The 23231-nt window shown below is 33.8% G+C and overlaps 1 long non-coding RNA gene across 1 annotated transcript; it reads left to right on the top strand.

Moving 5' to 3' along the window:
* Positions 1–15522: 15522 nt before the first annotated feature.
* Positions 15523–19399, top strand: LOC132739912 (uncharacterized). The gene is made up of 3 exons (XR_009627074.1): positions 15523–15677; positions 17920–18062; positions 18999–19399. It is a non-coding gene; the product is annotated as an uncharacterized LOC132739912 (long non-coding RNA).
* Positions 19400–23231: the final 3832 nt, after the last annotated feature.

Genomic DNA, 23231 nt, shown 5'->3' with positions numbered 1-23231 from the left:
AGGTGTCCGTAGAAAATTATGTAAGTTATGAACCGGCGCCGAGCATGCGCATTACGCTAAGCGATGGATACACCAAAACAGCTGAACCGAGAAATCTTGGCAGTAACTGGTGGTTCCAATATTCCCACTTGAATACTGTATTATCACCATTAGGATATGTCGCCTGCTTTTTAAATTTGTCTTTTAATTAGCCCATTCAGGTTGAATTATAAGTATCAAAGGGGGATACTCCGGCGCCCGTCGTCATGCGTCAACAATCATTTTCTTCTCTGAAACTGATTAGCAGATTTACCTGAAATTTGTTCTGTTGCATCCTTGGGACAGTCACACTTGAATTTGCTCATGCCATTTCAAATGGCCCCTTTTACGGGTCAATAGAGCTAAAAAAGTAAAAACTTTTAACATCTTCTACTACTAAATTAAATGATGGATGATCAGTAGCATTCTTAGGTTGTTTTGCATCAAATTTGCTTATTTTAATTTGATTTGCCCCTTTTTAGGGGTCTCTAGAGCTAAAAATAGAAAAAAAACTTAAGACATCTTCTTCTACAGAACTAATTGATGGATGATCACCAAACTTTGTCTGTAGCATTCTTTGGTAGTCTCTTATCAAGTTTGCTTATATTAATTTGAGTGGCCCCTAAAGCTAAAAATAGAAATATCTTTAAACAGATGTTGCTTGCACGCAGAAGTAGGTCTGAGCAAGAAGGCTAAGATCAGGGTATTCAGGGTGTATCTCCAATATTCTAATGGGTTAGAATTTGCCTTTCTGTACGTATCTATCTGTTTCAATACTCTTTGTTGAAGTGATAATGCAGGCTCCTCCTTGATCACTTGGACATCATTGGACCTCCTCACAGGTTTTAATAGCATCAGAAGGCAAATCTGGCAAAGATGGTAGATTACTATCAGCTACAGGTAGACCTGGCTCTTGCTTTACAGTTACTTGTTTACCCACAACAGTTGTCTCCAAAATAGTTTTTTCTGCAACTCTGTTCCATGTTTCATCATTTACACAAGCCTTATTCTTGGTTCTTGGATCTAATGCACTGGCCTCCTCCAGAAACACAAGCAACTGTTGGTCAGTATATCTTGTTGCTAGATCAGTGTTAACTTCTGCCTTCAGAGCTTTGATGAATGGCTCATCATCAGAATTTACTGTAAAGTGTTTACGAAGCTTTTCTAATAATGGAAGAATAAGACTAACAATTGGTGACTTTTCTTAAGACAAGGCTAAAGTTGCAGTAACCTTACCTTCATGATCTTTACAAAAGCTTCACAAATACTGATATCAGAGTCTGAAAGGTTAGTAGCAATGTTTGCCTTAGCACTCACGTTTTTAATAGTTCATCTAGCAATGTAGCAAAAATAGCAGGTCGCTATTCAAGAAATCGTTGAAGCATATTATATGTGGAATTCCAACATGTCTTACAATCCATAATCAGTTTATGATTTGGTAAGCCAAGACCAGACAGCTTCTGCTTCAAAAATTCTGTTCCAATACAACTTTTGTGAAAAAAGGTTACCGAAAACCTTTTTCTATCTAATACCTTTCCTAAAGCTGTTACATCAATAGCTTTGTTGGAAGCAAGGTTTAATGTATGGGCAAAACATCCCAGCTTAAGGTCAACACCAGAAACCCTGATTGCTGCCGCCATATTGGATGCATTATCAACAGTGACTACTTTAACCTTATCCATAATATGTCACTTTAATAGAGCTGTTTTGAGTTCAAGACCAACATTTTCTCCAGTGTGGCTTCCATGAAAATGTTCAGTTTGTAGGACTTTTGACTGCAAATTCCAATCTTTAAGGTAGTGACAAGTGATGGTTAAGTACGAATCCGCAGACCTTGATGTCCATGCATCCGATGTCAAACCAACTGCAGGGGCTTGATCAAGTTCACTTTGAATTGCCGATTTCTCTTTCTCCAATAGATTAGGTATCAACTTCTCGGCTAATGTGTGCCGATTTGGAGGTTGGTACCAAGGCAAATAACATTTTTCTAAATGGTTGGCTTTCGATGGTACTGAAAGGGCACAAGTCCTGAATAAGATAATAGACTACATAGTTTGTGATCTCATTTGACTTTGCAAATGGGAGTTTTGCTTGTTCAGATATTGTCCATGGATTCGCTGATACTGATGAGGATGAGCAGCTGTTGTTTGCAATAACTATATCAGAGGCCGTTCCTAAAAAGATATGGAAAAATACGTGAAATATGATAAACAAGATCAACAAGGAAAGGCGGCGTTCAACGCACGCAATGTGCGATTTAAATCATTTGGATGTTAACATTTAAAGTTCGCATAGCTGTTGTAGTGGTATTGCTTGAATGTGACACATGTTTTGTGTAAGTAATACTTCTTGAAATAGACGTGGATCCAGCATCACTAGTTGAACAAAGGGGAAGAAAAATCTAAGATATTGAAATCTGCAGACGAAGCACCTCTCAAATACGTATGAGGATCATGCATTACGTTCTCGTAGTTAGACACTACATAGGTTTTATCAACTTCAAGAGGGGGGTTCTTGATTTTCACAAGGCGGTAATCTTTAGGCTCTTTTTGCTGAAATCTTGGTAACACGGGTAAAGATTGCATAGTTATTGTAATGGTATCTACTGAATCTGACATATATTGTTTTAAAGTAAGACTTTTTGAAATGGGCGTGAATTTAGCAACACTAGTTGACGAAGGCAAATCTAATGTTAATTCTGGGGTAGATAACAATAGTGACAATTCTACAGGGGCTGACTCTGTGTTTGATGTTAATGGTGCATATACACTTAAACTAGCCTGTGCAAATGTTAATAGCGTAAATACAGGAATATACAGTTGCCCACGGTGTTGAAAATTCATTCTCATCTAAACCGCCTACATGGTCGAGGTGTTAGAGTCGATGACTTCTAATCCAGTTACCTCTCTGGCGTGTGTTCGATCCCCGGGAAATGCTTTGGTAGTTTAGCGCGGCGGAAAAGGCAACAAGGAAAGGTGGCGTTCAATGAACGCAACCCCAACACGACACAGCAGCAAGGACCAGCGGCCAGGAGTCGAGGAGGACCCCAAACAACAAGAGATGTCACAGCAGACAGCGAAGCTCGACTAATGAAATACTGGACGCAGTAAGGGAGACAAAACTATGAAAAAAAATCAATTATGTATAATTACGATGTATGTATTAAGTTTTAGTAAAAAAAAACATTGTTAACATCAATTCCAAGATCAAGAGGAATAATTCTGAAAATAGTCATACAAGAGTTATGAACCTTGTCACACAACATGTGTGTAATGATAAGAAATATATATTTGAAGTTTGAAGTAGATTCCTTAAAAAGTAAAGAAGTTATTATATTTCTTTAAGAAAATCCTAAGTTCAAAGAAATATAAATCTGTAAATATTGCTTCAAGAGTTATGAACAGTGGCAGATAAAATGTAATTGATGATAAGGAATAAGTATTTTAAGTTTGAGGTATACCTTTAAAACTAAAAAGTTAAAGTAAAATATAACATTTTTCAAGAAAATAATCTAAGTTTATGGGGGGATAATTCTTGCAATATTGTTTTGAACCTTGTCACATAACATGTGGTTAATGATAAGGTACATATATTTGAAATATGAAGTTGATCCCTTTAGAAATAAATAAGTAACAGTAAAAAATAATATTTTTTAAGGAAAATTCTAAGTTCAAGGGGAGATAAATCTGAAAAATATTGGTGCTAGAGTTATGAACCTTGTCACATAAAATGTAATTTATGATGAGGAATGAGTATTTGAAGTTTGAGGTAGATACCTTTAAAACTAAAAAGTAAGTACAAAATGGTCAGCATCAATGTTTCGAATCTAGTGAATCCTCAGTGTTCTTACGGTATGGTTGATCAAATATCGCTGTCACGTGATTCCTGAAATATATTAATTAAAATTACTCGTTAACGAGTGTTAGTAAGTTACATAATAGTAATTAAACTGAAACAAGTTTTACAAAAACAGTAAACACATGAAAATAACCAGTAACTTAATAATTAAAAAGTTTCCAAGTTCTTTAAGTTATAAATCATTGATGCTGAAACAAATAATTATAATAGTAGAAAACCAATACCAGTAAAAGTAAGAAATAGAAACACCAAAGAAACACTATAAGTAAAGTAACTATAACTGTTTGACTACGGAAAAAAACAGTAAAGTGACAACAACAGTATAATAACAGTGACTATAATTAACTATAACAGAACATAAACGATAACAGAACAATAACAGAAACTATAACAGTAAAGTTGCAGGAACAAAAATAAACAGACACAGTAAATAACCTTCAACAGTAGAAAGAACAGTTACAGGATAAATAACAGAACGGTAACTATAACAGTATAGTAACAGTAATAACAATAGAACAGTAACAGTAAGGTAACTATAACCGTGTAGTAACAGGAACATAACAAAACAAAATAAAAATAGAATAACTTAAACAGAACAGTAACAGTAAATAACTTAAACAGAACAGTAACAGTAAATAACTATAACAAAACAGTAACAGTAAATAGCTATAACAGAACAGTAACAGTAAATAACTTTAACAGAACAAAAACGGTAAATAGCTATAACAGAACATTAACAGTGAATAACTATAACAGAACAGTAACAGTAAATAACAATAACAGAACTTGAACTGTAACAGAACAGTAACAGTAAATAACTATAACAGAACAGAAACTGTAACAGAACATAAACAGTAAATAACATTAACAGATTAGTAACTGTAACAGAACAGTAACAGAACAGTAACAGTAAATAACTTTAACAGAACTGGAGCTATAACAGAACAGTTACAGTAAATAACTATAACAGAACAGAAACAGTAAATAACAATAACAGAACAGAAACTGTAAAAGAGCATAAACAGTAAATAACAATAACAGATTAGTAACTGTAACAGAACAGTAACAGTAAATAACTATAACAGGACAGGAACTGTAACAGAAGGGTAACAGTAAATAACTTTAACAGAGCAGGAACTGTAACAAAACAGTAACAGTAAATAACTATTAACAGAACAGAAACAGTAAATAACAATAACAGAACAGAAACTGTAACAGAATATAAACAGTTAATAACAATAACAGATTAGTAACTGTAACAAAACAGTAAATAACTATAACAGAACAGGAACTGTAACAAAAGAGTAACAGTAAATAACTTTAACAGAACAGGAACTGTAACAAAACAGTAACAGTAAATAACTATAACATAACATTAAAAGAACAGTAACAGTAAATTACTTTAACAGAACAGTAACAGTAAATAACAGTAACAGAACAGGAACTGTAACGGAACAGTAACAGTAAATAACTTTAACAGAACAGTAACAGTAAATAACAATAACGGAACAGGAACTGTAACAGAATATGTTAGTAAATAACTATAACAGATTAGTTACTGTAACAGAACAGTAACAGTAAATAACTTGAACAGAACAGGAACTGTAACCGAACAGTAACAGTAAATAACTATAACAGAACAGTAAATAGCAATAACAGAACAGTAACAGGAACAGTAACAGTAAATAACTATAACAAAACAGGAACTGTAACAGAACAGTAACAGTAAATAACTATAACAGAACAGTAAATAGCAATAACAGAACAGTGACAGGAACAGTAACAGTAAATAACTATAACAGAACAGGAACTGTAACAGAACAGTAAAGAAATATAACAGAACAGTAAATAGCAATAACAGAACAGTAACAGTAAATTACTATAACAGTAACAGTAAATAACAATAACAGAACAGGAACTGTAACAGAACATGAACAGTAAATAACTATAACAGATTAGTAACTGTAACAGATTAGTTACAGTAAATAACTATAACAGAACAGTAACAGGAACAGTAACAATAAATAACTATAACAAAACAGTAACAGTAAATAACTATAACAGAACAGGAATTTAACAGAAACTATAACAGTTTGTAATAGGAACAAAAACTGAACAGTACCAGTAAAATAACTATAACAGTTAACAGAACAGTAACAATAACAATAACAGGGCTTTAAAGTCTGCAAAGTCTCTTTATATCAGTAAAATATTAACATTTAAAGAGTATTAATATTCTATTGCAAAACTTGTGTTAAAAATGATAGTTTTTTTCATATCTATTATTACTGTAAGCTAATATAGTTCAAAGTATGAAACTTACATTGTATTGAAGATTTGGTAGAATCATACATTTCCAAGATTTTTTACGTTGTTGACATTTCAAGTTCAATTTTCATACACTACTGTCGAATGTCACTGATTGAAATTAACTGTACATAGTCATGATGTACTAACATAAATTTAAGCCAACTATGATAACAATTCAACTGGGTGAAAATATGGATTAAGCAGTGTATGCATAATAATACCATTAATTCGACCGTTTTTAAGGTGTGAAATCTATTTTCTATACTATGTCTACACAGGTCCACTGTTTACTGGTATACTCGTATATATAGCCAGTAAAGTAACAATTGTTTAACAAAAGTCCCATTGTTTATAAAAAGTATTATAGATTTAATACTATTTCCCAGGAAATTCTTCTCATAATATTAAATTATTATCTAATCATGAAACAGTCTGGTCATTTTTTAATAAAATTATTACAAATAAATCAAATATTGAAGTTGAAAATCATCAAATTTGATATCCTGAGTGTTAAGGAGTACCTGAAAATGTGTACTCGAGTTCACGTGTACACGTGAGAGATCTAGTCTTGATCAGGATGCACATAAACGAAGTACATTTATTATTATAGATAAGAAAGAACGATAGCTAGAAACAAAGATAATAAAAACTGAAGACGAAACTACAATGTTCTGAGCTCAAAACAACGAAACCCCGTTGTTTTGAGCTCATAGCATTTCTTTAATATTTGTACAGAATAACCCATTTATATCCCCAAAAGAAGGGCATATTAAATTCAAGGTCCCAAATCGCCCTCCATCCAATTAAAGGAATTCGTCCAGAAATAAGAAAATAAGCAAAATCATTAGATTTCTATCAACCGACAAATGGTGGTTATTATTAACAACAGCAACCGCAGTTCCAATAAAGTTTCCTTGAAATCCAGTCAGCAGTTGCGGAGAAGTAGTGCAAAAATGAATAATGCCATAATTAATTAGGGGACATAACTCTTTGTTAAAAGGTCCGACAATATCCCTTCAGAGAATAATAATATGACATACATGTACTTAAAAGTTTTCATATTTTCAAGATTCGAGGCCAGCAAACGGTCAAGTTCAAACATAGGTCTGAAGTTTGAAGTAAACAGAAATTACGAATACATGTATAAATCTTTTTAGAGCTTGACCTTTTATGTGCGTAATCAAGATATTGAATGTAACAGAATTTCATATTTATGACCATTTATGACACATCTCTCAGTTTACGTGTCCCTAATACCATACACATTGGAAACCTATGGTGTATTAGTAACAAATGAATAATGCTCAAAACTTTGTATTACCAGCTGTGATTCACTAATCGAAATTTTGCAAGTTTTCTCTTTCTTAACATGTCCTGTCGTTCTGTATGGGGCCTTGGCAAACTAAGTAAAACAAGCAAATTCGTTGAATTGATATCCCCCGCCGCCGCATGATTCTTATCACTTGACTGAAGTTTCTTTGTAGTATGTACCTCCGATATTGATGAAGATAATTTATTATCCTTACTTATGATACAAAACCTCCAACAAAATTGATCATTCTTAAGCAAAAAACCCTTCGATGGTTCTGAAATCCAGTAAGCCGATGACGAAAAATAGTACACAATTAATATAACTGAATACATACTGCATAACTTATGAGTGGTATTATCTAACACTGTACTTTCATAACATATTCTGTCCATAACATTATATGTGTATATTGTTTATAAATATCCTTAGCATGCTTTTTCAGACTTTATTGCGATAACTGCTAAGAAGTATGTAAATTATAAGTGAAGCCGTCCATTAAATAACGACAACATAGTTTAAGATATAGTGGACATTTGTTCAGTTCAGTGGAAGATTGATTGTTATTTCACTTGTGATCATAAAAATCAATATTTTCACTCGCGGCTACTGCTGCCACGAGTGAAAATATTGATTTTTATTATCACAAGTGAAATAACAAATGATCTTTCACTGAATTTAACAAATTTTCTGTTTCTTATATGATTTTATGGATGATTATTACATATTGTTATTTTCATTGTTATTTTCACGTTTGTTATTTCACAATACAACGTCATATTTCACTTAAATCTAGCCAATATTCAAGAAAAAGCCCGGAAACGAAAATACTTCATATGTATATTGCTTAAATAATCAGGGGTAATAACTTTGGGTTTAATGGTCGAACTCGGTAACCTCAACGATATCCTCATCTTCTCTTGATAAAGAAGTTTCTTTGAAGTCTAGCCATTAATTTTCAAGACCTTGCAAAAAAACGAAACTCGGACGCATAGATGGACGCACAAACGGACAACGCCAAAACATTACCCCTCCCGATATCGCTTTTATCGGCGGGGATAACAATCTACCAGCGATCTGATTTGGTGATATTAACTGTGAATGTGTGAAAATTCGTTTGACAATATCTTTTAATATTTCTTTTACGTGTGACGAATTCGTTTTTTGCTTCCATCTGCTTCCGTCTGAATCATTTTTTTTTTCGTCTGCTTCAATTTAGTAATATATTAGACGAGTAAATCGGCATTGTTGCAGTATCTAAATGAAAAAAAAAAAGCTTCATTGTAATTATAAACAACGGCAAAACACAGTCTCCGTCAATGCTGGTTAAAATATGTTTTACTTTATGCCCTAACTGATTTCTTTCATTTTGATTTAATTTAAGATTATTTATTTCTTTCCGTGTAGTTTGTCGAGGCGATTCGGCGTGATTGCATGATTTATTCACATTCCTGGGTTACTGGATACACTCAGTGGAAATCCCAAATACAATATAATCACCGAAAAAGAGAACGTTTGTTTACACACAAAAAGAAGCGTCAAACAGGAAGTTTTAAAACATAAAATGATCAGGAAACCGCGCTAGCAGGAATAAAAGATATTACTTTGATAACTTTAAAAAAAACTATTGCGAAAATGATATTTTCTACAGGACTATTTCTTCTTATTTGGAAGACATGTAAGTATTTAATAAATTTGTGGCATTAAGCTCCTTTTCTCACTGTAAAGCTGAAATAAATTTTTAGTATATTTCAAAGGATTGACTATTTCAATGGCGATTGAGCAATAATTGATAACACAAATTCTTATGAAATATAAAAACTGCCTTAAATATTAAAAGACTTTAAAAACATTTTTTTTTATTAAACATTACCTATAGGCTATATTTTCTTAAGGATATTTGTAGATATCTTTGCTGGTCACTGTGGTAAGACGTTTATTATAAAAATATGACAAAATGTAAATTTGTTTTTCTTGGAAGGGCATAATGTCATTATATTACTTATTACAAATACTGTTAAGTTATGAAAGGTCCAGGATTTTTATATGCGTAAAATTATTTTGACAATTATAGTCAGTAAATGGGAATCTGCGAGAAAAGCAATGCATATACTAGGTAGAAAGAATTAGAAATAGCCACGTTACAATAGTTTGACTTACAATTTTCTTCCTTAAGTTAACAGTTTTAAAATGTGTGTAAATTTCTTAAACCTATCGATTGTTTCTACATGACTAAGTAGTATTATCACTCCAAAGCTTTATTTTATAAAAACAGCACGTCTCAATATTTTTGATATTGTAATGGAATAAATTTATCTTTATATTTCAAAAGCTTTCTGTATTTGATGTCTATTTATATATTCAAAAAAGTACTCGTTGGCCAATTACCTGAGCCATCTTTTTCTTCTGTTGCTTTTTTTTTAATTGTATGGAAGTCAAAATACTTCTTTGTTTACATTTTGCTACTTTTGTGACCAATATCTTCACATTCAGCAATTCTTTCTGCAGGTGATATGCATCTAACATGCTCTTGAACCATTACCTAAATTTTATTAAACTCATATTGGCCCTTTTTGCAGAAGGAAATATTTATTCGTTTCTGAGACAAACTGTGCCTTTAAATATCCGAGTTATAATACATGTATGATATATAACATACAAAGCGTTACAAAGATTGTGGATAATTATGTATTTCTTAGACACTTTTTGTACGTGTTGTATACCGATCAGGAAGCATGCTTCGTCAGCGAGTGCGTTATATAAGATTAAGTATTTTTAAAATTAATACAGGCATAAGTCAAAAAATCTTTTTTTTAGCTCTGATGACCTTGACCCAACTAACCTCTTACTCAATCCAAAGGAAGAAGCCCATGCATTAAAGTTACCATCCTACCGATATATAAAAAACAACATTAGTCAAAAGAAGGCTGTATAAGCTTATGTGTAGAAATTTATTTTTGGCATCCTTGACCTTTACCCTCTGACCCCTACCTCAATCAGAAGGAAAAATACCACGCACGTTACCTTCCTACCAATTATGAAAAACATATGTCAATAAATAAAGGCTGTATGAGCAAAAGTGTAAAAATCTTTTTTTAGCACTGATGACCTTATCCCAACTAACCCCTAACTCCATGCAAAGAAAATTACCCCAATTTTATGTTCCTACCAAATATAAGAGACATTTGTCAATAAAAAAGGTTGATACATCTGTAAAAGTGTAAAAATATATTTCTGACATTAGAGACCTTGACATTGACACATAACTTAACCCAAAAGAAGAGGACCTCCCTTGGCAATAATGATCTAAAGACGTCTGTTTTAGCAGAAATGTTTAAATTAGTTTTTTTACACCAGTGACTTTGAGTTTGATCCTTGAGACCCCTTACTCCACAAAAATTAGAGGACCATTTAAGGTATCCACCAACCAAATATGAAAAACATCATTAAAGGGACTCCACTGAGGTTTAAAAGCCTACAAAAATAACATTTGAATTTCTGACATGAATGAGCTGGGGCACTTTAAACAGAAATACATATTTAAAAGATAGTTAAGAAATATACTTTGAAATAAATTGAAAATCATATTTTTATGCTTTTCTTTACCCGATTTGAGTGAAAAAGCGTTTAAACCAAGTGCGCTAATGATCTGAAATTTTGCACAAAGATTAGTTGTCTAAACCAACATCAAATGGTACACTTATCTGGAAAAAATATTTTCAGTCCCATCATGTCAAAAGACCTCAGTGGAGTCCCTTTAAATAAATGAAGTAATTAGGAGAAATGTAATATTAATCCAACTTGCCGGAATAGGTTAACCATCAAGGCCATATTTTCAAAGTGATAAAAAGGGAAATAACTGGGAAAAATTGATGACACAGTTATATAACTTGGTAATATCATGTTGTTTGTATTGATAAGTAAGTGTGGTAATTATAAAGCTATAAGTATAGATAGAAATTAAGATATATCCAACTTGCCGGTTTAGGTTAACCAAGTATTAACTTTCTAAGTGCTCAAAAGGGCAATAACTTGAAAAAAATGGAAGCCATAGTTATGTTACTTGCCCAGATCATGGACTTGATAAGTGTTGATAAGTAAGTGTGTAAATTATGAAGCCATTGGTATAGGCAGAACTCAAGATAAATCCAACTTGCCGTTTAAAGTTAACCTCGTACGGACAAACGGACGGATGGACAGACGGTTCAATAACTATATGCCCGGGGGCATAATAAAATAAAGAATGAGCATAAAGACTGCATCAGTTTGTTTTAAAAAGGGAAATAGCCCAACTTCGTTTGAAAATTCCTTAGTCGACTTGAAATGTGTTCAAAATCAGTTAAACTCGCTTAAGCATAATAAATTACCGTTGTTGCATTAATAAAAATAAATGTGAATTCCCTATCACTCCTATCTTATTGTAATCTACCGTTACATGTAAGAATATCCCTTAATTTACAATGGTTTTAAAGTCGTTTCCTAAGCATATCTTGTAGTTTATCTTTGGTATTTCAATTTTATTTTTATCATTTTCTAAGTTATTTTTTAAATGTAAATGACTAATCGCGCTTGTTCGCAATTCTAGACTTCAGATTTCCGTTTATAAATATTTATGTTTTGCCATGCCTGATTCTATTATATCAAATATCAACATCATTGTGTTTAAGTATATTTGACTTATCAGGAGAAATATACATGTATGTGTTACAAATAGAAACAATTGGACTCTAAATTTAAATCTTAAATAAATCAATAATAAATTGATCAAACATTTTATATTTTAAAATATTTATTCTAACAGTTATCCTACGCATTAAAGCACACTCTGCATACATCTTGACCTATAATCAGATAATCTTAATCACAAATGATTGTTTGCTTGGTTTTACGGCGCACCGACACAATTTAGATCACAAGGCGCGGAAAAAGGAACGATGTCTTTGGCTAACCTCGTGTGTTACAACCTTAATGCAACACCAGAGGTCAAAACCGCATCATCTGCTGGAGCTAAGACATGCAATGAACCCAGTAATTCAAACCCATTTTTTCGCCTCTTTAGATCACGCAGGAATAAATGGTGGCTGCCATTCTGATGCCTAAAACCTGGTAGGCAGAAGGGAGAGAATCAAAAGATAAATTCCTGCCAAATATGTGAATCTCTACCCTTTGCTTTATTTGCTAATTCTGCACGAAAACAAATCCACCGTTTAAAAGATATTTAAAAGAAAGGAATACAAACCATTTCTTATTTTTCAGCGTCACTCACAGTTACCATTTTGGCGGCGTTATGCATTACATCTAGAAAGACGGATATATATAATGATAAAAATCTTAAAGAGGACTTGTCATATTCATTATTTTGTAAATCTATTTTCAGGTCATGCGTAAGTACGATTGTGTTAAAAAGTTGTCCAATACAATATACAGTAACACACACTGATACATGTTACAGTAACACACGATGACAAGATGTCCAATACAAGTTAAGTAACACACAGTGACACGTGTCCAATACAAGTAACAGTAACACTTATTGACAAGATTCCAAAGCAAATTACAGTAACACACGACGACAAGATGTCCAATGCAAGTTACAGTAAAATATGGTGACAAGATGTCTAATACAAGTTACAATAACACACGTAGACAAGGTGTCCAATACAAGTTACAGTAACACACGGTGACAAGATGTCCAATACAAGTTACAGTAACACACGACGACAAGATGTCCGATACAAGTTACAGTAACACACGACGACAAGATGTCCGATACAAGTTACAGTAACACACGGTGACAAGGTGTCCAATACAAGTTACAGTAACACACGTTGGCAAGGTGTCCAATACAAGTTTAGTAACACACAGTGACTCGGTGTCCAATGAAGTTACAGTCACACACAGTGACAAGATGTCCAATACAAGTTAAGTAACACACAGTGACACGTGTCCAATACAAGTAACAGTAACACTTATTGACAAGATTCCAAAGCAAATTACAGTAACACACGACGACAAGATGTCCAATGCAAGTTACAGTAAAATATGGTGACAAGATGTCTAATACAAGTTACAGTAACACACGACGACAAGATGTCCGATACAAGTTACAGTAACACACGACGACAAGATGTCCGATACAAGTTACAGTAACACACGGTGACAAGGTGTCCAATACAAGTTACAGTAACACACGTTGGCAAGGTGTCCAATACAAGTTTAGTAACACACAGTGACTCGGTGTCCAATAAAGTTACAGTCACACACAGTGACAAGATGTCCAATACAAGTTAAGTAACACACAGTGACACGTGTCCAATACAAGTAACAGTAACACTTATTGACAAGATTCCAAAGCAAATTACAGTAACACACGACGACAAGATGTCCAATGCAAGTTACAGTAAAATATGGTGACAAGATGTCTAATACAAGTTGCAGTAACACACGTAGACAAGGTGTCCAATACAAGTTACAGTAACACACGGTGACAAGATGTCCAATACAAGTTACAGTAACACACGACGACAAGATGTCCGATACAAGTTACAGTAACACACGACGACAAGATGTCCGATACAAGTTACAGTAACACACGGTGACAAGGTGTCCAATACAAGTTACAGTAACACACGTTGGCAAGGTGTCCAATACAAGTTTAGTAACACACAGTGACTCGGTGTCCAATAAAGTTACAGTCACACACAGTGACAAGATGTCCAATACAAGTCACAGTAACACATGGTGACAAGATGTCCTATACAAGCTACAGTAACACACGACGACAAGATGTCCAATTCAAGTTACAGTAACACACGTTGACAAAGGTTTCCTATACAAGTTGCAGTAACACACGAGCACAAGATGTCCAATACAAGTTACAGTAACACACGTTGGCAAGGTGTCCAATACAAGTTTAGTAACACACAGTGACTCGGTGTCCAATGAAGTTACAGTCACACACAGTGACAAGATGTCCAATACAAGTCACAGTAACACATGGTGACAAGATGTCCAATACAAGCTACAGTAACACACGACGACAAGATGTCCAATTCAAGTTACAGTAACACACGTTGACAAAGGTTTCCTATAAAAGTTACACTAACACACGAAGACAAGATGTCCAATACAAGTTAGAGAACCACACAGTGACAAGATGTTCAATGCAAGTTACAGTAACACCAAGTAACAAGGTGTCCAATACATGTTTAAGAAGCACACAGTAACAATTTTCTAATGCAATTATGCACATACTTTAAACGTTTGCCCTAAAAATACATTACATACAGAAAAAGATGTCTTACAAAAACGTAAAAAAAGCAACAATATGTAACACTGTTCGGTATAGCTAGTTACCAGACGGTGTGAATCCAGTACACAGGTTTTTTCGGGTCTGTTCATGCAATATGATGTAATTTAAGGTCCTTTTAACACACATACTTACATATCAGGGACAAGGGACGGCCGTTAACTGACCACCTTGTTAAATTGCATGAAATGGTAGTCTGGCAATAAGGACTCTTATGTATTAATAACTATTGTTATTGACTTTTTGTTTCCCGAAGATAAACTGAATGAAAAATTATATTGGAAGGATCGGTGTAAATAAGTGACTCATCTATCTCGTATAACTTCAAACATCAGATTTTATCTTGCCGTACGATTGTATAATTTAGTATCTGGGTGATTTTATTTACTTTACTCTTTTTACCGATCCACTGTTTCATAAATTATCAAAATTGAGCTACATATCTGATAATAGTCAGCTACCAATATAAATTTTTATTGCCGATTAGTACATTTGCTTTTTTTCCAACATAGACTTATTCTGTACACCAATTTAAAATTTAAATCATAGGCCCAAAGAAATCAAAATTGTAGTAAAATGGGGCTTTTACTTTTTATATGATTAATTAATAGAATTAAAGATTTGACATTTATTTTAATCTCGAAATTAAATAATAAAATCAAAGAACAAAAGCATAATATCTTTAACATTGACAAAAGTGTTAGTAAATGATAAAACATTATAGAGAAAAAAAACTAAAATTATTTTAAATGAGCATATATATTTAAAATGGTATATTCGTTTTTATTTCAGGGAGTATGAGTGTTACTATAGTGACGGAAGCATATCTTACTGTGAAGAATGTTGTGAAACAGACTGTTGTGATAATGGCTTGTGAGTAATTCAATATTTTTATTTGTTGATCATTAAAATGCAGGAAGTAGCTTCGATTACGATTACTTGATGTATATTATGACGATTTGATAAATATAAGGAACTTCTCGCCGCCAGCCGCCGGCCGCCAACTTCACGTCGCCAGGCCGCCAACTTCACACATCTCATGCGTTGAATTTTGTTGCGAAAGATCTGAAATTTTGCACGCAACTTAATGGATCACACTTACATCATAGTACATTAAACGCAAGTTTGGAAGAAATATTGTCAAAAATACAACCCGCAATCAAGCCCCTTTTAGATAGAGATAGAGGACGTACTTTAATCAAATATAATGAGTTTTTATTATCCTAAAGAATGATAACCGTGCCACAAATTTGGTTAAGTTACAATATATAAATAACACATGGGTTTGTGGGTATCAGTAAAAATATCATCCCGAGGAAAATACTGTTCCCCGAGGCGTAGCCGATGGTAACAGTATTTTTACGAGGGATGATATTTTTACTGTTACTCACAAACCCATGTGTTATTTATTTTATTACCCCGAACAAAAATACTGTGTTGATCTGAAATTGTCAACTAAATCTAACTGTTACACAAATAAACCAAGAGTAACAATAACTAAACTGTCCTTACCTTTTAAGTTTTAAGTGTACTTTAGGCCTACTTGAGACGTTTTCTTTTTCTTTTATTCTTTAAGCAAGTGATGATATCTACAAATCATAAACATACAATAAGCTTGGTTTTATTTAGAAAACAAAACACTAACTCATTTACACGGTTATGATCTGTGAAATCTGATCCTTCTGTTTCCAGAATATTCTTAGCATGGTTTTGACAAAATAACGATGATATCCTATGTCTGTCCACCATATGTTCACTTTTTGACTATCCAACAAAAAGATATTTTATACGCGAAAAGCACACCAGGTTGCAAACAACTAAATTTTATGAGTGTAATAGTTACTCCAGAGAAGAAATGGATGTCCTATCGGGGTTTAACGTTGAAAATAAGAATGAATCGAGAGAAAAAATTGCGGCCATTTTATTTAATTTTATTTAGAAAATAGACCACGTGACCAGATTATACTGTTAAAAAATACTGTTACCTATGTAACAGTACAAAATTCTTAGTCACGTGGTACACTTGCATTAACAGTAAAAATAACTCCCAGAGGCCTATGGGAAATTAGCATTACGAAAAAAGTGAGGGGTAATAAAAATAAATAATCATTCTTTGGTTTAAAAGTTTTGCAACGCGGCTACTGTCAATTAATAAAGGAATCACCCATTTTTAAAAAAAACAGCCGAGGCTAATGCAACGCGGCTAGCACGAATATAATATTCTGTTTAATCAATTAAAATAAAACGGTAACTGTTAATCAGATCATTTTCTTTGACCGTTAGCTGTAACGCTAACAGTTGGCGCGCTTGTAACAAAAAAAAAAAAGTGTTATTACACTTAGTTGGTAATATTCGTCTAGTGTAATTACGTTTTTAATTAACAGTGGCTTTATTACACTTCCTCGCGCCTCGGTTTATGTGATAAAGGATCATATAACCTGTTAAAAATCTTTATAACAAATAATAAACAAACACACATTCATGTGTAATAATCGTATAACAAACAACGTAATTTAGTCTGTCTTTTCTCTAAAAAACGTCACACCACAACGTTTTGGTCAGCGTTCTATGAGTTTGAGGAAACGTTGGTAGTCGCCCATGGTTGCTAAGATAGCACCAGAAGAACGTTGTGTTAACGCCAGTGAACGCTGGTCCACAAAAGAATGTTTTGAACATGCACAGACCAGCGTTCTTCAACGATTAAATTTCAAACGCTGAAGAACGTTTAAGAGCGTTGCACACGTTCGGCTTTCGTTAGTCAGTCTCTACTCAATCGCCACTTGGTTGTAATAAATCGTTTGCTTTGCAGTGAACGACTCACTGACAACCAGTCAACGACCGCTGAACGGTCCTCAAGCGCACAAAACGTGTGACTAAAGTGAAACGAACGTATTTATTTAATTTACTAGATGCAGTCGCTTTTGACACTTCGAAGCTGATATTTCTTAAGATATTGCTACCAACCAAAGTCTAGAATAACTGGCATATTGTTTAGCTTCCTCCTGTCGTTGCAACAATTGTAATAACATGTTTTATACATTGACATTGGGTGTGCATGTGCTATCGCCAGGACTGTCATTGCAGAAATTATAATAATAACATTTTTACACACTAGGTCTGCAGGTGCCATCATTGGGATTGTTGCAGTTATTATAGTAGCAATTGTGGGCATTGCTTTGAGAGTTTGTTGTATTTGTATGAGGGTAACAGCGCCACCAGTTGTAACACGAACACGAACTATTACTGTAACTGTTCCAAGTAAGATTATTTATTATTCACTTAAATATATCTTCAGTTACACAAAGTTAATGTAATCACAGATTTTGTTATAGACCATTATGACAGTATTCATTGCGCTATGTACATGAACAGTTATTGCTTCTAAAACCTTCAACGTTAACATTTTAATGCAAAGTACATTAATTTTGATGTCATGAACATTTTATACTTCATTATAAACATTTAATACTATATTTTAAACATTCTGTTCTTAAAGGCCGATTATGCACAAGAAAGGCTTTTACTTTTATTTCTCAAAATTTTTATTTTTGTTTTTGGTGTCCTGTTATAGTTTCCAAAAAGTTACTTATCTGCCAATTACCTGAATAATCTTTTGCTTCTGATGCCTTTTGGTAATGAGTGTTACTGTGATTAAGTTTTTTCTAAGGAAGAAAAATCCTACTTTTTTTCATTGTTTCTACTTCATGACAAATAATTTCAAATTCGAGGGTACTTTCTTCATATGATAAGCATCTAACATGCTTTAAAACCATTATTTATTTCAACATTAACAAACTCATGTTTGTCCGTTCTACAGACAGAAAAAATATTAATTTCAGAGGCATTATGTACCTTTAACTCATATACATTCCTTACCTTATTACAAACATTCTTTACCCGATTACAAACATTTAATACCTTATTTACATACATTTTAAGGAAAATACAGTTTCATTTTATTTCAACTCCAAGTTAGCTATTATTTTTTAAATTTATCTTTAAATCAAAGAGAGTGTTTCTATTATTATCACACTCTTAAATGTAAACACTATTAAAGCTTGATATTTTGTAATGCATTATTTCGTTGTTCTTCATTCGAACATAAACTGAGGTTTTCATTTGCTATTAATGCTTCAAATCAACGTTTGTAAACATAAGGGTGTAATTATCGAGAGAAATATTGCTTATTTGCAGAAAATGCTGTGGTAACAACAAACACAAACCATGCAGGATACGATCAACGACGAAACATAACAAACCATCAGTCAAATCCAAATGCAAGGACGTCCATGCTTGCAGGCCAGCGAACGAATCCAAACAATTATGGGTCTACGCCTATGCCGCCACCGTCGTATGAAAATGTGATAAGGCATAAAAATAGAAATTAAAGAAATAGGTGCACACTGTTTTAATTACTATAAACAGGCAGATTGACTTGAAGCTTTAATAATGATAAGCTTAAACTTTCTTTTATTGCTCGTGTATTGATTTTTCTGTCGTAAAGTATTAGCTGCTCGAAGGTTTCAGATACTTTTTTGTCAGACAGCTATATACTCGTATAAATAAAAACTATGTCAAACAAAAAGAAACCGTTTTAATTACGAGAATAAATCATTTCATAATGAAGTCCTAATCTTTCTTCTATCACTTTCGGAATAGAGAAAAACAGAATCCCTCAAGAAAGCCCAACAAGACAAAATTGTAAAAAGTTGCAGGCTTGGTTTAATTAAGCCTGTTCATCGACGGTACTGAAAAGCGAAAGCTACTGTCTACATATCCTAACGGTGATTATGCAGTATTCAAGTAGGAATACTGAAACCACCCAAGTTGAAAAAGGCCAATAGAAAAAACTAAAAATACCATATAAAATGTATACACAACAATAATGTCGTGCTAAACGATCTTTAAGGATCGGAAATATAACATCATTGATTAAATGTACGGCGAGACTTTTTACAACCGCCACACAGCACAAATAACACGGATGTGACAATGAAATAGAGAAAAACAGAATCCCTAAGAAAGCCGAGTCTGTGTCGCTCGGAAGCTGTCTCATATTTTCGAAAGTTTTGATTGGACGGCCTCGTTTCGGTAATAACGCTGCACTCGCTCAAATTCTATACTACACTCAATTAATTTGAGACATCGGTTTAGATCAAGGCATAAGGCTCAGTTAGTCCAATATATCAGACGTTACAGGCTTGTTATAGTTTATGTCGGTCAAGCCTGACGTCTAATAGTTATTGCTTATAAACACATAGCATCATAAAAAGATAAAAAATGTCTAATGTCTTGCCTTTCAAGCTGTATTCAAAAGCTTATCTTCTTTTCTTTCAATTTCATGCTCAATCATAAAAAAAACTCTCAAACAATGTACTTATCAATTTAAAATAAAATATAAACATCAATCTATTTTTGTCTATCGGCCATACCGGTTAAGTAAGGCGCTTAACAGATCGATTCCAAATTTTTGAACTGAAAAATATATTCGAACACGCTGACGGTGCATGGGCAATTAATGCGTTAAAATATTCCGTTTGAATCTTTTGACTCGGTAAAATGCTTGCATTTGAATTAGCCAATCAGATTTCGCACACTGTATGGGGGCCATTTGTTTATCGGCTGAATTAAGGAGTTTAATTACATGAGAGGATTTAATCATGATTTTTCGGATGTGACAGTTTAATTATTTTGCCAAAAGGTATTCATTTTATAGTTTTGTTCATAAATTGGTCAAAATAATTTAAATACACGCTGTCTTAGTTGTATTTTCGTTCCGCCTGATTTTCTGGCGGAACGTGCTATGGGTTTTTGAGCAATTTCGATATGCCGTTGCTTTGCCCAGAAGCAAAAATATCTCAAAGCGACGTCATATTTAAAGGTCTAAAGGCTCAGTGATGAATTCTTAGGCGACGATACTTTTTGTGTTCATTATTGTTGCTACATGTAGTTGAAAATACGTTAAAAACGAGAAAAGAAATAATAATTGTAATAAAATTATCAATGAACTTGAAAATCTTAAAATTAACACGAACTGATAAACATATCTAAACAGCGCAATGAGAACAAAGAAAAGCGGAATGGCGTCTGACAACTCCTAACTGTAGTGCAGAACGAAAGGTAAGTCCAATGTCCACAATCATCGCACTGAGCCCAATTAACGAATTTTAGCATAGACAGATTGTGCAGACCCGCGGAAACAGCTTCTTACACATGCAGCATACATCTGATTCAGCGACAAAATCGTCCACATCCTCGAAATAAGATGGAGAAACTCTACGTGGCAATTTTCTGGCATGGTTAAGACCACTGGTTGAAGCTATTTGGCTGCTGTCCGTGACTACTTGACGTGGTTTAGTGGACTGGTGTACTTTGAGCTCGTTGATGCGAATATTAGTCAATTTCTGTAACAAAGTCGTCACAAGTGATAGCTCTACGTCCAGCATCTGGCCTTGTGTCTTTGGCGATCTTATATTTAGAGCATGGCAAGGCGTTGTTGGACGTATTTTCTACCTTCTGAAGGAGGAATGACTCGTCCTCTGCTTTGCCTGTATTTAAACCCTGATCTGTCTTTCCGAAAGCTTTCACATGCAAATAACTTCTCTATAGATACGACGGCCGGGTCATGCCTGTCTTCAGAAAAGCTGACTGGATGTTCGAAGGTATAAGTTTTACAAGCGATATTGTAAAGCTAATACCTTGTGATTATCTGACCAATATGCCTGCTCATGAAACTGGAGCGCTCCGAATAATGATACTTTTTAAATGCCCAAACACGGCAACATCAAGTGGATGTAGCAGGTGCGAGGTATGAGCTGGCAATAGAAACAGTATCAATCCTCTTTCCCTAGCCCAATTGATGAGTTGTGGGGATTTATGTGAACTGTGTTCGTCATAGATAAGAATGATTGGCTGAACAGTTGCCCCGTACTTCACTTCAGTGTTGTTATATATATTTCTGGTCATTCGGGATCATTGATGACAGCACTATTAAGTGTTGAGAATTGAGTACCGCTCAAGCCGGTGCTAGGGGCGTAAGCGATGTTGCACTTAGTCATTATCCCTCATGTACAGACTCAATCAAACCGAGTCTGCAATTTTATGCAATTTTGTTGTGATAAATGCTTCCGAGGGATCACTTTGTTTTCAAATTTTTTTTGTCTGGTGGGCAGGGTCTGGCATATGGCAGAAAATGCTCTTCCAAATATTGCTGGAATATAGCAGCGTTGGACCAGCCAGACATGACCTCCTTAGCCTGAATTTGACTTTAAAACTACCCTAGTCACCGGATAGTAAATGTTTTAATTAACAACAAAAACGTCTATTTGGACATCTTAATTGAATTATAATAAAACATAGGTTAACATGTTACGACAAACTTTTGTCGCGTGTACTTAAGTAGCTCTCGCAAGGTAGGCAACTGTGGCAGATTGAGAACGGATTTTATTCTTGGGGAAAATATTGCAAATTTACTATATTTTAAGAGCATTACTATGAATATTTATCTTCCTTTTATGTGGTTTACCTGTTTAAAATGCATTCTAGCGGTACTTTTTAATAGGAACAAGTGTCGGCAAAATCTTGACTGCTGTTTGGATAGTAGGATCATTTGCACGAGCTGTCATTTACGACCGGAAATGAAATATGGGGGCCTCCGAAAATATGAGACTAGTCAAGTATACAGTCCTTTCGGTTCCATCTGTTGCTCCGTTTTGTGTGATAATAAGAAGGAACGATGATTACCGTTCATTGGCGACGCCATTGAGGCGTCGACTTTTATGAAATGCTTCGTTTTTAGGCACATGGTTGGAGCTGTTAGTATTAGCAGTTAATGTCATGTTGTGTTAATAATTTTTATTTTGATTATTAAAAATCAAGTAAACCAATATGTTATTATTTTTGCATTTAATAACTTTATTTAAAAAAACATGTGCATTGTGATATTTATTTTTATGAAACGGCAGGCTCAGTTTAACAGCTTATCCCTTACTTTCGCTTTAATGGTAATACTAAAAGCCGGACTCCGAATATCGTTGTAGTCTACATTGATGCCACTGGTATTTTCATTTTTGGCCAGGTTGCACAGGTGCAAACCCGGGTTATAGTATTAGAGTATCGGTATATGTGCGGTAGTAGTACGGGACGGGACGGCATTTATATCAGGATGAACTACCGACAATGATCAGAATCCATAAGAAATAGCAAAGATAGATTTCAAATACCAAAATGCATTTATTTATAGATGCAAATCAGATAAATACACTATGCAAACATGAACATTAATTGAACAACACATATTACTGGTTTATTTAATTGTTAGATTCTTTATTATTATTTCTGAGGAGGGGTTATGTTCTAGGTGTCAGTCATCGTAGTTCCCGAGTGTTCAGCTATCCTTTATATATTATTACTGTATTACATTAAAGT

The sequence above is a fragment of the Ruditapes philippinarum genome, unplaced genomic scaffold, assembly GCF_026571515.1.
Source record: "Ruditapes philippinarum isolate M1 unplaced genomic scaffold, ASM2657151v2 ctg14943_1_1_1_1, whole genome shotgun sequence".
NCBI lineage: Eukaryota > Metazoa > Mollusca > Bivalvia > Venerida > Veneridae > Ruditapes > Ruditapes philippinarum.
The sequence above is the reverse complement of the archived record's forward strand: the minus strand, read 5'-3'. Positions and strand labels throughout refer to the sequence as shown.